We start from the raw sequence: 14,877 nt of genomic DNA, 5'->3' as shown, positions 1-14,877 counted from the left end.
GAAACAGCTCAAATTTACATTGTTTTGTACGTTACAAATTATAGGCTTAAAATGTACGAAATGTAACTTTGAAACGACACTAATTTTTTACGCACGATAAACCTCCACAACTTAGGTATGTAAAGATGATAAACGTATATTAATTCTATTAATTTGGTAATAATAAACCAACTTTCTGAGAAGTTCTGTAAATTTCGTTTCTTTTGTATCAAGAGAATAATGGAATATTCCACTTAGATCGTATACTTCTTGTATGTACGTACAAAATTTTCCGGCTAATCTAAAACACTTCATAAGATAGAGAGCTTCTGGAAATTCGGACACAGAGAGTGCATAAAATACAAGATAAGTCTCGTGTCTTTCAAAATTATTTTTTATTCGCTAAAAACGTCCTGTGTACTCATGCAATCACATGCAACCTCGAAACTTCACTTATTTTTTATCACTTTCCAATTCAATACACAGTTTCTGCATTTTTGACTATATGTAAGAGAAATTTCCATTCAGCCAAAGGTGTACTTACAGATTATAGATTCCTATACGACTCTCAGTAAAAATTTATCCGCACTCCAGATAGTTAAAACTTCTGTCGACCGTATTGATCCATCTGCACTCTTCGTATGACGTCAATATCTGTTCAGTGCTGCTGCGCAGGTTTCTTTGTGTTACGTCAATTCGTTTGTGACCGTTGCGCGAGTAATGGCGCTTTGCAATGGTGATTTGCAGGAAAACAGTGCAGGATGCTGTGATTCGTTTCTTGTGGTCGGAGGTTATGTTTGATGCCTATATTTATCAAAGATTTAATGCACATTATGGAGAAAGTGTTTTGTCACGAAGTGTGTTTGAATGGGCACAAAAGTTCAAAGAAGATCGCACAAGTGTTATGAAAAAACAGCTGGACGCCCGTCCACATCCACGATGACAACATTGAACGTGCTCATGAACTTATGCTCTATGGAATAGACGAGTGACAGTGGATAATGTGGCAAATCATTTGCAAATCAGCCACGGCTCTGCTTATGCAATAGTACACGACAGATTTGGATTTTAAAAAGTTTGTGCGAGATGGATGCCGAAAAAGCTGATGAAAAGGTGAAGACGACGATGCATTCGTGGTTCGCAGCTCAGCCCAAAACATTTTTTAATGAGAAAATATAAAGGTCCTTCGGCAAATGGACAAAGTGTATACAGAAATCGAGTGATTATGTCAAAAAATGATGTATGTCTTTTTTGACAATTGCTTAAAATAAATTCTACACCGACAGAGCGGGTAACTTTTTACTCACCCTCGTAAGACACTTAAATTTCCAATCTATTATGATGAATAAAAGAGCTTATACTATTAAATCTAATTGTATTTTGTTGCATGAGAGTACACGTGTATGTGATGTACATTACCTTTATATCCCCTTGAACGCTTCAATATTGCGCATATATACTATATTTTGTACAGCTTCTATAAAATTTCGTATGTTTGTTTAGGCTGTTAATCTAGAGGCTGGAGTACAAAGAAGTGGCACAATGATGTGGGCTGATGACATTTATAATTATCAAGGAATCACCCCTACATTCGCTCAGGTATATATCGTTGACTATAATGTATTTAACATATATGATTGTTAGAATATTAATAATTAATTTTTAATTCTATCAGAATTTTAATGAAACTGTCCCTTGGGAAGGAAGAACTGATACCTTGATATCACGGTTTGTACATCCTATATATACGACAAATTTTAGAACATTATATAACGAAGAACCAGATCGTCGTGGCCATGTGATGTGAATAAAAGGACTTGAATTTGATGATATTTTTATAATGTTAGATAACATAACTAAGTATCTTCACAGTAAGATAGGATGACATGGTTTACATGATCTTAATGTTGTTCACTCGAGTGATGATATTATAAGGAAAAGTGTAATATCACAGGTAGGATGATTCATAATTTAGAACTACTAACTCATGTATGTATTAAAAATTAAAGAAATATATTAAATTTTATAGGATATTTATGTTTAGTAACCAGTAATTCAGAGATTGGTATTCATGGTTACTATAACGAGGCTGTAGAAACGCACCCTTTCTTCTTTGCAAATGGTCCTGTATTTATGTCTAAGCCGAAACTGGAACCTCTGAATAATTTAGATTTATTCTTGTTATTTTCTAAAATACTTATCTACAGTATACCATAAGGAATGATACCGTATCGCACCTAATCAAGTGCCTTAAGAAACATCAACAGGATATCACAGTAATCCCTTATCGACTGATATGTAAGTAAAAGTTATCTGTCATTGTTATACACAATTATGTGTTAGTGTTATACACAGTTATTTATCATTTTCTATTAATTCAGTTGTAGCCACTACAATATCTATGACACTGGTAGTAATTATAAGAACAATAATGATGTTCTATAAGAGGAAATGATGATTAGGAACAAAAACTTACAGGTAAGTCAAAGTATATGTTATTTGCCATTTGAAAAGAAAGTTACTAACTTGGAATTTTTTGATAAATAATAATTGTGCAAAATATATTGGATTTCAAATTTGTCAAAAATTGAAATTTAAGAAGCATTGTAATAATATAACATTAATATTTTGATTTTTCAGGAGATATCATGCGGTGGATGGATAATATGTAAAAAATATTAAGCAGTATATGAATTTTCATATTGCGTAGAGATAACAAAATGAATTTTAAAAAATGTCGACATGGTAATAAGAAATAGCATCATGACAAAGAATATATAAACACAGTTTCATTTTTTATAAATAAAAATTTGTTGTTCCAGATTTTGAAATATAGTGAAACGTTTAATTAGTATCTTAATATCTTTAAATAATTATTATTTTAGAATCAATTGTAATTGTATCATACGTACTTTTGAATTCGTGCAAGAACATATGTTATTTTGAAGTAGTTATTATTAGGAAATTGTTAGACGCGAACAGTATGCGAAAAGTTAGTATGTAGTGTAATAATTATCAATCAAAGCACAAGAATTAAATTCTTTAGGAAAAAATTTCCGGAATTTCTTATTTACATGATTATAAAGAAATCCATAACAAAAAGGAGCTGCTTTCTAATACTTCTCTTCCTTGTAATGCCTACGTTAACAATAACGAGGTTCGACTTTTTGTTTTTAGAGGGATACTGGAAAATTTGAAAGTACAGTACCATTGGGAAGAAAATCACGATATTGAAAACGATATTTGCAAGTAAATTTCCAAAAAATCTGTTTTCAAATCTTCGCTTTCTATTTCACATTAAAAGAAAGGGAGGGCTGCCTTCTTTTTCTGCAAGACAAAACAAACATTCTGAATCTCGTATCAATGAATGATGTCAATAAGTTATTTTTCTTTTCAGATTGAACAATATTCCAGATTTATTCATAATTTCATACTACGCGAAGAATAGACTTTCATAGGTATATAAAGGAAATATTAAGTATAGGAAAACTCTTTTTCGTTGTAGGTGACATATGCTTCACGGTTGAACACATGTATTTTTGAACACATATAAATGAAAAAGTACTCTTATGGAGAAAAAGAATTGATACCTTCGATTGACATTAGATAATGTATATAAACTTATGAACAATCACTATCACTATCAGTTTGTATTTTAGGTGCACACGCAGATTTGTTGGAGTTCTTATAAAATGTACTTCCTGTACGAACGTTTTATTCTTCCAAATTTTACGATACTATGTCTCATATGATAACTATATGGATTAAACGTAATATAAATGATCCGAAAATAGACTCGAACGACATTAATTGTCTTTCTATTTATACCAATATCGAAAATACAAGTAAAGCTGGAGCAATAGTATGCAAGAATGGACTATTTATTATTTTAAACCAAATCATAGCATATTCAGAATGCACAGTATTATCATGAAACGACGAGTTTTATGTTAATTCCGACCGATTACAATACCTTTCTTTCGTTTACAAGGAACGACGAGACTGGCAGTTGCGTGATTTCCAATGCAAAAGCCGCGATATCTGCACGATAACCTAACCTCAACCGATTTTGTTGTACTATTCTTACGTGGACTTCGTTTGTACCACTTTCGTAACAAAAATAGAATACGTAGAACACAGCATTCCGTTATGCGATATTGTCGATTCCTAACATCCGAAAAATCAGAGATAATTTTTTCCCTACAGTTGTACATTTGTGTGAAAAATTACGAACGTAAAGTTGTTTGGTGCATGCACAGTCCTCCCCTCCGCTGCATTTGCGTGGACATGCTAGAAAGATTCACTTTTCCACGGTGAAACTGTATGTATTATAATTTCATTTTTACAAAGGTCGAACATCCTACTATGCATAAATTTAATATTAATATAAGCAGGTTTCGTGTTAAGTATTACATCTGACGTATAAGCACACGTGTGTACGAGCCTTGGTTTTAAATGTCTTATAGTAGACACCGAAAAGATTATTCAGTTGGATATCTGACTCAACATCAATATTTTACTAGGAGATAACATGTTAAGAACACGTTGGTGGATGGCATGGGAGATGATGAATGAAGACATACTTCTGTGAGATACATAAAATAGTAGTCAGAACGTATTTTGGCGCTTGGGGACAGCAACAGCTTTTTTTTTGTTTTTATTTATTTGTTGAAATTACAATCAATTCTCGCGTTGAGAATTTTCAGTAATTTTTCCGGCGTGGCGCAGTGACATGGCTGTTTATTTACAATAAGTTAATACTTATTATAGATAGGTATAATTTATAAGTATTATAAGTAAGTGCATATGCTTAATTTGGATAATTAAATGAATCTAACGTTTAGGTCTAGCGAGTAGTGCCTCTTCAGCCTGCGAATCTGGTCCGTCGTATCGAGTAGTCCAGTGATTAGGGGGTTTCGGTGTTTCTTGACTCTTTTGCTATATCTGTCGCTATATTTTGCTATTTCCTCTTTGACTGTAGGTATCTTGAGGTCGCGATGGATGGTTTCGTTGGTAACATACCAAGGTGCGTCTATTAAGGCTCTTAGCGCTTTCGATTGGAATCGTTGTAGTATTTCGATGTTGGAGTTACTTGGACAGCAACAGCTGGTGATACTGTCATACACCTCCATTTATAAACTTTCGAAAATCGATGTGACCTTCAAACTTTAGTGTATTCTGTTTCACAGCACAAAATGTTTCCGAAACGTAAGTTTATTGTTACAATAAACTTGACTAGTGGCTCTGAAATACTATCCTTGAAAAAACAATGGGGAAATTGGAGCAAAAAAAAAGAAGAAATAAACAAAGACCTTGTTGGTTCGTAAAAATAAAATATGCTACAGGAAAAATTTTTTCCAACGGATTGAGATGCGACAAGCTTTAAAAGCTATGACGCGAATCGAGCGTTTGTCTACAAGAGCGCATTTTCGGTGGATATATATGTCGGAATGACATTGGGGATAGGGTTGTCGGTGTTTGAGGAGTCTTCATTGAAGGTAGCCATCGTTGCGGTGTAACGAAGATACGATTTATTGACACAGGTATGAATAACACAGGTTTTGACAATCTACCACGGCGGTGAGACGTCCGCGACACTAGTGACAGTGGTCTCCGGTTCAATAACGAATCCGCGGCCAACGGGATGACAGATGGGCGTTCTCGCTGAATCTAAGTCTGACTCGTAAAAATAATTGCTGAGCGTAAAGACGTTACTCTTTGGTCGACGGGAGCGCGTAAAAGAATGCCCGTCCCGTCCCGACGATGTCACAGAGGAAAACTATAATGGGGTGTGTCTAAGGACACGAGATCATCGGATTCGTCGAGGAAAGCCTTCGTTTAGGAAGTAAGGGAAATTGACGTTGCTGCTAATTGGTCAATCTCCATATCGGTGGTTAGAAAAAGATGTTAGCCGCCCTCGAGGGAAAGTTGCTAGTGGGAGACGCCGCTCGTTGAAAAATATGTCTCCCCTATCTTCCCGTAGTTGGGACAAAGACTGTTTGTCTGTTTGAAGGACTTTAGTTAACTAAACCTTAAGATTTATAACGGGCCCTCCAGCTAGCCGAACATGTACTGCGGAGACGCATCGACATCTGGCAATCATCTTACTCGAAGAATAGGGTCTGCGTGTGGCGAGCCACGGGACAGAAACCGTTGGAATGTTTACTGTCGCGTGTCGCCACGAATATTTCTTTTAAGGAGAGCTATAGAATTACTCCATACCTTTGTTAGGCAAAGCGTTTATCCCTTGACCGCGGCTACGTTGGGCGACAGACTGTCACCTCGAGCCAAAGCTCACCGTCACTAATCTAGAACAATTACAATCGGATTGAATAACTACAATTGTTCAATTACAGCTATAGTAGACTCTAGGTTAGAATGTTGCGGGATTATCTAAAATTCCAAAGGCTCCGGTGTTCTTTCATCTCCGACATATAATTATATAATGACTCATTGAAAACCAGCTTTCATTTTTTGTTGATAGTATGGTAAGAAAATGTGAAGTTCGAACGCTTGTAACGATTGCCTGAGTTGCGTCATCCTTGGTTTTAGGAAAAGATAGGGAAGTCACTGAAGGGTGTCGCGGCTTCGATGTCTTTCGTAGCTGCGACGCGGAGGCCTCTCGGTTGTTCTTTGAACAATCGTCAACGTGGACGAACGTCAAAGCGAAACCACGCGAATTCGGCATTTCCGATAATACGGAACTCTGTAAACGCGACTGCGTTGAATTCGTTCGATTAATTCCTAGCAGTATCTATAAACAGTGAACTTAAGGCCCCATACACAACTGCATACGCTAGGTTGTAAGAAATAATAGCTATATAAGTATGTAGCGGCGCATGAGTTAGAGAACGATGCAAATCGAGAGCGACTCATATTATTGTTTTGCCTCGTGACACTTACACAGTCTTGACGTACATGTAACGTCAACAAATATCTCCAACAGACTCAGGAAACCTGAACAGCCTTGCACACGACACCGACTCCCAAAACAAAGGAATATGAATTCGGCACATAGGCATAAGATAAACGAACATCTAGAAGGGCTGTGTCTTGATCGAGTCTTTCAGTCTTTCGGTAACGGTCAAATCGCACACTTGTAATCCTATTATAAAATAAAGGTACCTCGAACTCTGGTTCAAGAACCCAACATTTTTTTATTATTATTTTCCCATTATTTTTACGTGACATTTTGGCGATCCTGCCAGGATCCATTCGCTTCAGTGTAAACGAAGTTACGATTTCGGTCTACGGACATTATTGAAGATCGAAGGATTCGAACTACTTGTGTTATGAACTTTGCTGTCAATAATTTACCACGGTGGACCAAATTAACGGGGCCACTGTCAGCATAGAACAAATCAACAGAACGAGTTTGACACTCAAACGCATTTGAACGCGCCACAGAGGAAAACACCGCAAGGGAACCTCATTCTACGAACTTACGTATCAAGGTGAGAAAAGTCGGAATTCTTTTAAACAATATAGAACGCGAAAAGTTAGTTTCTCTAGTAACTCTAGCGAAGAGACAATATGAACAAGAAAGACACAAAAGCCGAGACAAGTTTACCCTCTACAAGTGGAGTTCAAAATAAAACGGGAACACTCGATTCCTCTACCAGAGCAATTTTAGACTTAATACAGAGACAGAACGAAGAATTTCGACAACAATTTAACGAAATAAAGAATGCTTTAAAATTAGCGAACGAAGAAAATAGAAAACGCGCTAACGAAATGGAAATATTAAGTAGAAACCTCTCTCGTGTTAAACTACCACAAATAAACGTAAAATCAACTGAATTCGGTTCTATGATGACTGACGATGACGATAATATATCAGTATTAAAACACGATACTAATCCACCTCCACCTATGCCACAAAAGCCACCAACATATGTCCAACCATCCAATTCAACAGCTGGAAACTCTGGAAATCTAAAAGCTGTTTAGTATCTCCGATACTAAACGGAGAAAACGATATAAGTGTAGAAGATTTTATTCGTGAAATAAAAGAAATGAGAATGATGTGTAGCGAACAAACGTTATTATTAAAAATGATCAAAATAGAGAAAATTGTAGGAAAAGCCGCAATGACAATCCGCAATATCCATATTAACGAATTCGAAACTCTGTACGAAGGATTAAGACGTAACGTAGCTACTCAAGCATCAGTAAGAGAACACCAAGATCAGTTAAGAGTGATAAAGCAAGGAATAACCGAAAGCGTGCAAAATTATAACATTAGATTTCGACGTGTTTTCAACAAACTTCAATACAGCATTACCAATGAATATAAAGACGAACTAACTCGATGAGCGATGAACGATCGACTATACATGGTTTCTGTGATTGACTATGTAAGAGGCCTTCGTTCAGAAATAGGACACGTGCTATTGGCTAATCCCCCCCCCAAACATCATCGATGCAGAAAAAAAGGCAATGGACGTGGAAAAATACTTTCGCGAAGACAACGCTCGCAGACGGATGACACGACAAACAACCACTCCACCATCTTATCGTAACCAGACGTCTCGTCCAGTAGGTAACCGCTTCACGATTACAAGTAACATGAATAACAAAACTCCACCCACACAAAACATTCTACCAAGAATGAATAATTTTACAAAGCTTGAAAATCGACCATTAAACGAAAGGCCACAAACGAAATGTTTCAAATGCGATCGATTGGGACACCTTGCCAATCAATGCCAAAATTTTCGAATACCGCCTCAAACAAAAGCCCTTCCAGGAATAAACCACATTCAAGAACAATCAGAATTAACAATGCTACCTCAGGAAGATTATCCACAATACGACTACAATTACCAGGACGACGAGGATTGCGATTTTTCGTTGACTCGGGAGCAGGAATCAACTTGCTTAAACGAGGATGCTACCCAGGAAGGACAATAATACCAGACACATAGAAATTCTCCATGGAACATTCCAAATACGAATCCAATTCCAAAATTAAACTAAATTTATTCAACAAAGAGATAGAATTTTCCTTAGTAGATGATAATTTCCCTATCATAGAAGACGGCATATTAGGCTTACCCGGTTTAAATCAATATCGATTCGAACTCTCCAATAAAACATTAAAATTAGATAATAATACCCTTCTGCTGCAGCAAGAACCACCCCTCGCATCGGGAGAAATCGTTCAAAAAATTGTATACTTCGACGGAAAGCCAACGCCAGTATGCTTTATCAATGGTGGTAAGTTTTCAGTCCAAATTTCTAACATTATTGAAAATATAAACACTGTAGATCAAATCTAAAAATTCAAATCTTTGATTCGACTATCGCACATAGAAAAACCTCTTAGAGAACCTATGTAGTATTTTCGTCTGTACCTACTTAAATTATATTTATCTTATTTTCCTTTAAGCATTCGTGAACGTAGTGGTAATGAACTTCAATGTGTTTAGAATTTTTTGTGAAATTTCCGTACTTTGCTATACTTATCACTCCAGAGTTATCGTCATAAATTTTTACAGGGTTATTGTCTAGATTTACATTGAAGACCTTCATAATTTCTCTAATAGACATTAATTCACTCACCGCTTCCGATAGAGCTACATACTCTGCATACGTCCAGGCTTTTGTCACACACCTTTGTTTTTTAGATTTCCAACCGATTACATTTCCATACAATTTAATTACATATCCAGAAGTAGATTTTCTATCTAAATGATCTCCTGCCCAATCAGCGTCCACATAACAATCTATCGTTTCACACTTTTCATTCCTTTTCTAATGCAACCTTAAATCTTTAATATTAAATATTTCAATATTTCGGTACAAATATTTCAATATTCGCAAAGCATATTTAAAATGTGTCTCGCTACAACAATCTTGAAATCTACTTAAGATAATTCACACTATAACTTATATTGGGTCTGGTATTTGTACTAATATACAGCAATGCGCCAATTAAATTCTTGTATCCAATGTCATTTCTATTTATCTCAGCGTTTTCAATTTTTAAATTTGTTTCCGTTGGTGTACAGTACAATTTGCTGTTTTGTAATTTATATTTGTTCGCTAATGATTCAATGTATTTCGTTTGGCTTAGTTTCATTTCATTTTTTATATAATCATACTCTATATTTATTCCAAAATATTCTTTTACTTCACTTAAATCTTTCATTTTAAATTTATCAGGTAATAGCTTCTTTACATTTTGTATCCTTTTTTTGTTTTTACTACAGATTAACAAATCGTCTACATATATTAGCAAATAAACAACATTTTCCCCCTCTCCATGAGTATATAGGCACAACTCTATGTTATTCTTCTTAAAATCCAATGTCGTCACATACCTATCAAAACACTCATACCAATCCCTCGGACTTTCTTTTAACCCATAAAGCGCTTTCGATAATTTACAAACTCTATTCGTTCCGTCCGCATATCCCTTTGGTTGATTTACATATACCTCCGAGGTTACTTCACCATTTAAAAAGGCAGTTTCTACATCCATTTGCTCAATTATTACTCCATTTTGACAACAATATGATAGCAATATCTTAAAGGTCTGATTACTCGCCACTGGAGAATATATGTCATCGGCTACGTTTCTTTGTTGAAATCCCCTTACCACTAATCTAGCCTTATACCTGTCCTCTGATTTTTTCGTGTAAACCCATTTTACATCTAATACTTCTTTGCCTTTTACCCTTTCTACCAATTTCCAAGTTTTATTCTTATAGAGACATTCTATTTCCTTATCCATAGCCTGTTTCCAAACTTCACTATTTTCACAACAAATCGCCTCCTCAAATGTGCAAAAGATATCTACTCTACAATAATTTGCGTGAATCTCACTACTGTTTTCCTTTTCTGGATACCTTACTGGAGTTTTCTTATTACGTGTAGATCTCCTAGGAATCTTTACGCTTTCAGAACTATTATCATTTTCATCTTCTCTACTTTCTAACTCTTCCTTATTCATGCTGTCCAATAAATAATTATCTTTACTATCATCGCTAACTGCATCGAATGAATTCTCCTCAAAACCGATACATTTTTTGTCTGTTTCTACGACCTCTACATGTCGCTACTGTTATTTTTACACCTAATAGGACTCTCTAACCTACTTCACTATATCCTAACAGAATTCCCATATCTGCCTTCTTATCCCATTTGGAAACTCTTTTTTGTTCTGGCCTTCTTACAAAAACTTTACTTCCATATAGATGTAGATTTTTAACACTTGGTTTTCTCCCGAAGAATATTTCAAAAGGTGTCTTTCTTTCTATAGTATTCGCTAATATTCGATTTTTCAAGTATGCCGCTGTACAAACTATTTCCGGCCAGTACCTTTTATGTACTTTCGCTTCCGCTAACAAGCAACGCGCCATGTCCATCACTGTTCTATTATACCTTTCCGCTGTCCCGTTTAATTCATGTACGTATGTTGGGCAATTATTTATTCTTATACCTTTATCCCTAGCAAATTTATAAATTCGATTATTTAAATATTCTTTACCATTATCGCATCTTAATATTTTTAACCTCTTGCCCGTTAAATTTTCGGCTTCATTTACGAACTGTACGAAAGAATCAAAGACCTCATCTTTTGATTTTATACAATAGATCCTAGCTATTTTACTATAATCATCGATAAATGAAATGAAATATTTTTCTCCATTGAATCCGGTAGTCTTAAAGGGACCACATACGTCCGTATGAATAATTTCCATTATTTCCCTAGCCTTAGTTCGATTATTTTTGAAAGGTAAGTTATGCATTTTGCTTTCTATACACACCCTACATTTCAAAAGTTCCTTTTCAAATTCATTCGGTATGCCAGTCACTAGCTGCTCTTTACCCAAAATCTCTAAATATTTAAAATTTACGTGTCCTAGCATCCTATGCCATCTTTCCTTTTTACTCATACCACTACGTTCGGCGCTGTTTACTAAGTGCTTCTTCCCTTTCAATATACTTTTTATTCTATATGTCCCATTCTCTTTGAACTGAGCTGTAAGTATATTATCCTCATCTATTACTTTCGCAATATTTCCTTTGGAAATAACCGTATTCTTATCGTCTGCTGGTTTACCTAAACTAATCAAATTTGCGGACATTTCTTTCGCGTAAAATACTTTCCTCATATTTATTTTATTTTGTTTTCCGAATGCTTCAAAATAACTTATAACATTCCCAACTTTTGTCGCTTTTATCGGTCTATTATCGCCTAAATATATATTTACCGGTTCTTTTAGGTCGATAGATTTATCGAAATAATTTATATTATTAATTATGTGATCGGTACAACCGCTATCTAATAGCCACACTATTTCGTTCTTACTTATTTCATTCGTCTCACTGCTGTTTGCTGCGTGCGCCGTTGCTGTCCATATGCCTGCTCTTGAGTTTCCATGCTCGCCCGTGCCGGTTCTTGATTGATGATGAAAGTTTCCACGTCCTCTGCTCGTATTGCCTTTGTTCTCTCTTCCTCTGTTTCGACCAGGTGTTGGCCCATGCCAATAGCCGTTACTGCTTCCCGCTTGGACGCCATTTTGACACTCTCTCGCAAAGTGTCCTAATCTTCCACATCTGAAGCATCCTTCCTTTTTTGCAGAAAAGGCGTTGGTTTGCCTTTCTCCTCGATTGGATTTATTTTTCTTCTCTGCTATCTCTATTTTATTTTTTACATACGCTACCGTTTGATCCTCTTCTTTCAATGCGTCTATTATGTCCGCTATGTAGCTGTATTCTTCGGGTAACGTATTCAGCATGTAATTCAGCTTTTCCCTCTCACTTACTTGTGCGTCCGCACTTTTTAATTCATTTATTAATTTTTCGAAATCGTTAAAGAATGATGCTGAATCACTGTAGTTCTCCAGTCTTATGTTTTCCAATCTCCTTCTGCATACGATCTGCAGTGCCGTCGACTCTTTCAAGTACATTTCATCGAACCTTTTTATTATATCATACGCCGTTTTTCCTTCCCTAACATACTCCAATTGTCTGTTCGATATTGCACTATAAATTATATTTATCGCCTTCAAATCCTTTTTGTCCCAGTCTTCATCGTCTCTTTCGTTCTTCATTCTAGTTGTAACAACCTCGCATTCCTTATATTTGAGAAACATCGTGATTCTTTGCTTCCACATTCCATAATCCTCACCATCGAATATAGGTATCATGATTTCCGATCTCTCCATTTTAATTGATTCTTCTTTTTTTTTCTTTTCTTACTCAAGCGTTCCTACGTGCTCGAAGTATATTTTTTTTCTCTGAAAGTTTTTTTTTCTTTACTGAAAACTCACTCGCAAGATCGTAACCACGCACTAAATATCTTGCAAAACTAGTAACCACGCTCTGCTACCATGTTAAGGAAATTCGAGGATTTGGGAATACAAATAATTGACTATATTTCCCACACAACAGTTATACATCTATATTACTCTCTGAAGAACGTCTTGCACGCACGCTGGTCGCCAACCGACTATCCTAGATTCTTCTAACATCTGGCAACAGTCTTTTGTCTCCACTAAGACCTTGACGCCCTCTAACCCTTACACACACACTCTCATGTACAGTGTAAATGTATCACTTCCCTAACAAATAAGTATGTTATTTCGTTACCACTTATCTCGTTCATCTCGCTGCTGTGTGCTGCGTGCGCTGTTGCCATCCATATGCCTGCTCCTGAGTTGCCATATTCGCTCGTGCCGGCTGCTGATTGACGATGGAAGTTTCCACGCCCCCTGTTCGTATTGCCTTTGTTTCCTCTTCCTCTGCTGCGACCACGTGTTGACCCACGCCGATAACTGTTACTGCTTCCCGCTTGGACGCCATTTTGACACTCTCATGCAAAATATCCCACTCTTCCACATTTGAAGCATCCTTCCTTTTTTGCAGCAAAGGCATTAGTTTTCATTTCTCCTCGATTAGACTTATCTTTCTTTTCCGCTATTTCTATTTTATTCTTCACGCACGCTACCGTTTGTTTCTCTTCTTTCACTGCATCTATTATATCCGCTATGTAGCTATACTCTTCGGGTAACGTATTGTTTTCGCACGTTCGCTGGGAGACGCGATCTCGAAGAAGCGCGCCAACGGGAGTCGTAAATTCCCGTTACGATTTGCTAATCGACGCCGCGAATCGCTCGATCCCTTATTTCGTTTAGGATAATAAGGGTAGTTAAATGAAGGATAACGCTGTTGCTAACAGGTTATTATATATTTTCACAAACCAACAACTTCGGTGTAACACAAAATGAATATTTGTTATGAGATGACTACGAATGAGTGCGACCTGAGTCTCTAGACGGATTATCGCGTATACTGATGGATTTGTCGACTCATTGTATTCGAATTGCTGACCGCTTGACGAGATGCTTGATTGAGACTGACTGATCTTCGGGTGTAAACCCGGTCGAAGGATGTTGACTGTTCGAAGGATGTAAAGTCAGTGATGTTCGGAGACGATGCTGTGGCGGAGGAAAGCTAAGGATGGGTGTGTCTAGCGCACGGGACCATCGGATTTGTTGGTGACGATTTTGACTAAGGGAGTGAGGGAAATAGTCTTCGTTGTTAATTGGTTAAACGAAGGGTCTTAACCGCCCTCGAGAGAAAGTGGTTCGTGGGAGGAAAGTTGCATCATACGTGAGAAAAACCAACTTTCCCTTGTCAAGCCGTAGTAGACAAAGGTCTTTAGAAATGCTTTGGAAACAGACGTTTGTTCAGTTTGAAGGACCTCGACTAGGAAATTCCTAAGATTTATGGAAGATACTTGAGACTATTGAGGGTACGCAGTGAGTATCCGAAGACATCTGGTTGCCATCTTGCCCGCGGTGTGTGGCCTGGGCTAGGTAGAGTTACGCGACGTAACACGTATTTATCATGTAATTCAGCTTTTCCCTTTCACTCACTTTTGCG

At 36.6% G+C, this 14,877-nt stretch overlaps 1 long non-coding RNA gene across 1 annotated transcript; it reads left to right on the top strand.

Moving 5' to 3' along the window:
- Positions 1–1,481: 1,481 nt before the first annotated feature.
- LOC126877105 (uncharacterized) lies at positions 1,482–2,741 on the top strand. The gene is made up of 5 exons (XR_007694747.1): positions 1,482–1,578; positions 1,655–1,933; positions 2,009–2,277; positions 2,361–2,457; positions 2,620–2,741. It is a non-coding gene; the product is annotated as an uncharacterized LOC126877105 (long non-coding RNA).
- The last annotated feature ends 12,136 nt before the right edge of the window (positions 2,742–14,877 follow it).

Source organism: Bombus huntii, unplaced genomic scaffold (genome assembly GCF_024542735.1).
Source record: "Bombus huntii isolate Logan2020A unplaced genomic scaffold, iyBomHunt1.1 ctg00000121.1, whole genome shotgun sequence".
NCBI lineage: Eukaryota > Metazoa > Arthropoda > Insecta > Hymenoptera > Apidae > Bombus > Bombus huntii.
The sequence above is the reverse complement of the archived record's forward strand: the minus strand, read 5'-3'. Positions and strand labels throughout refer to the sequence as shown.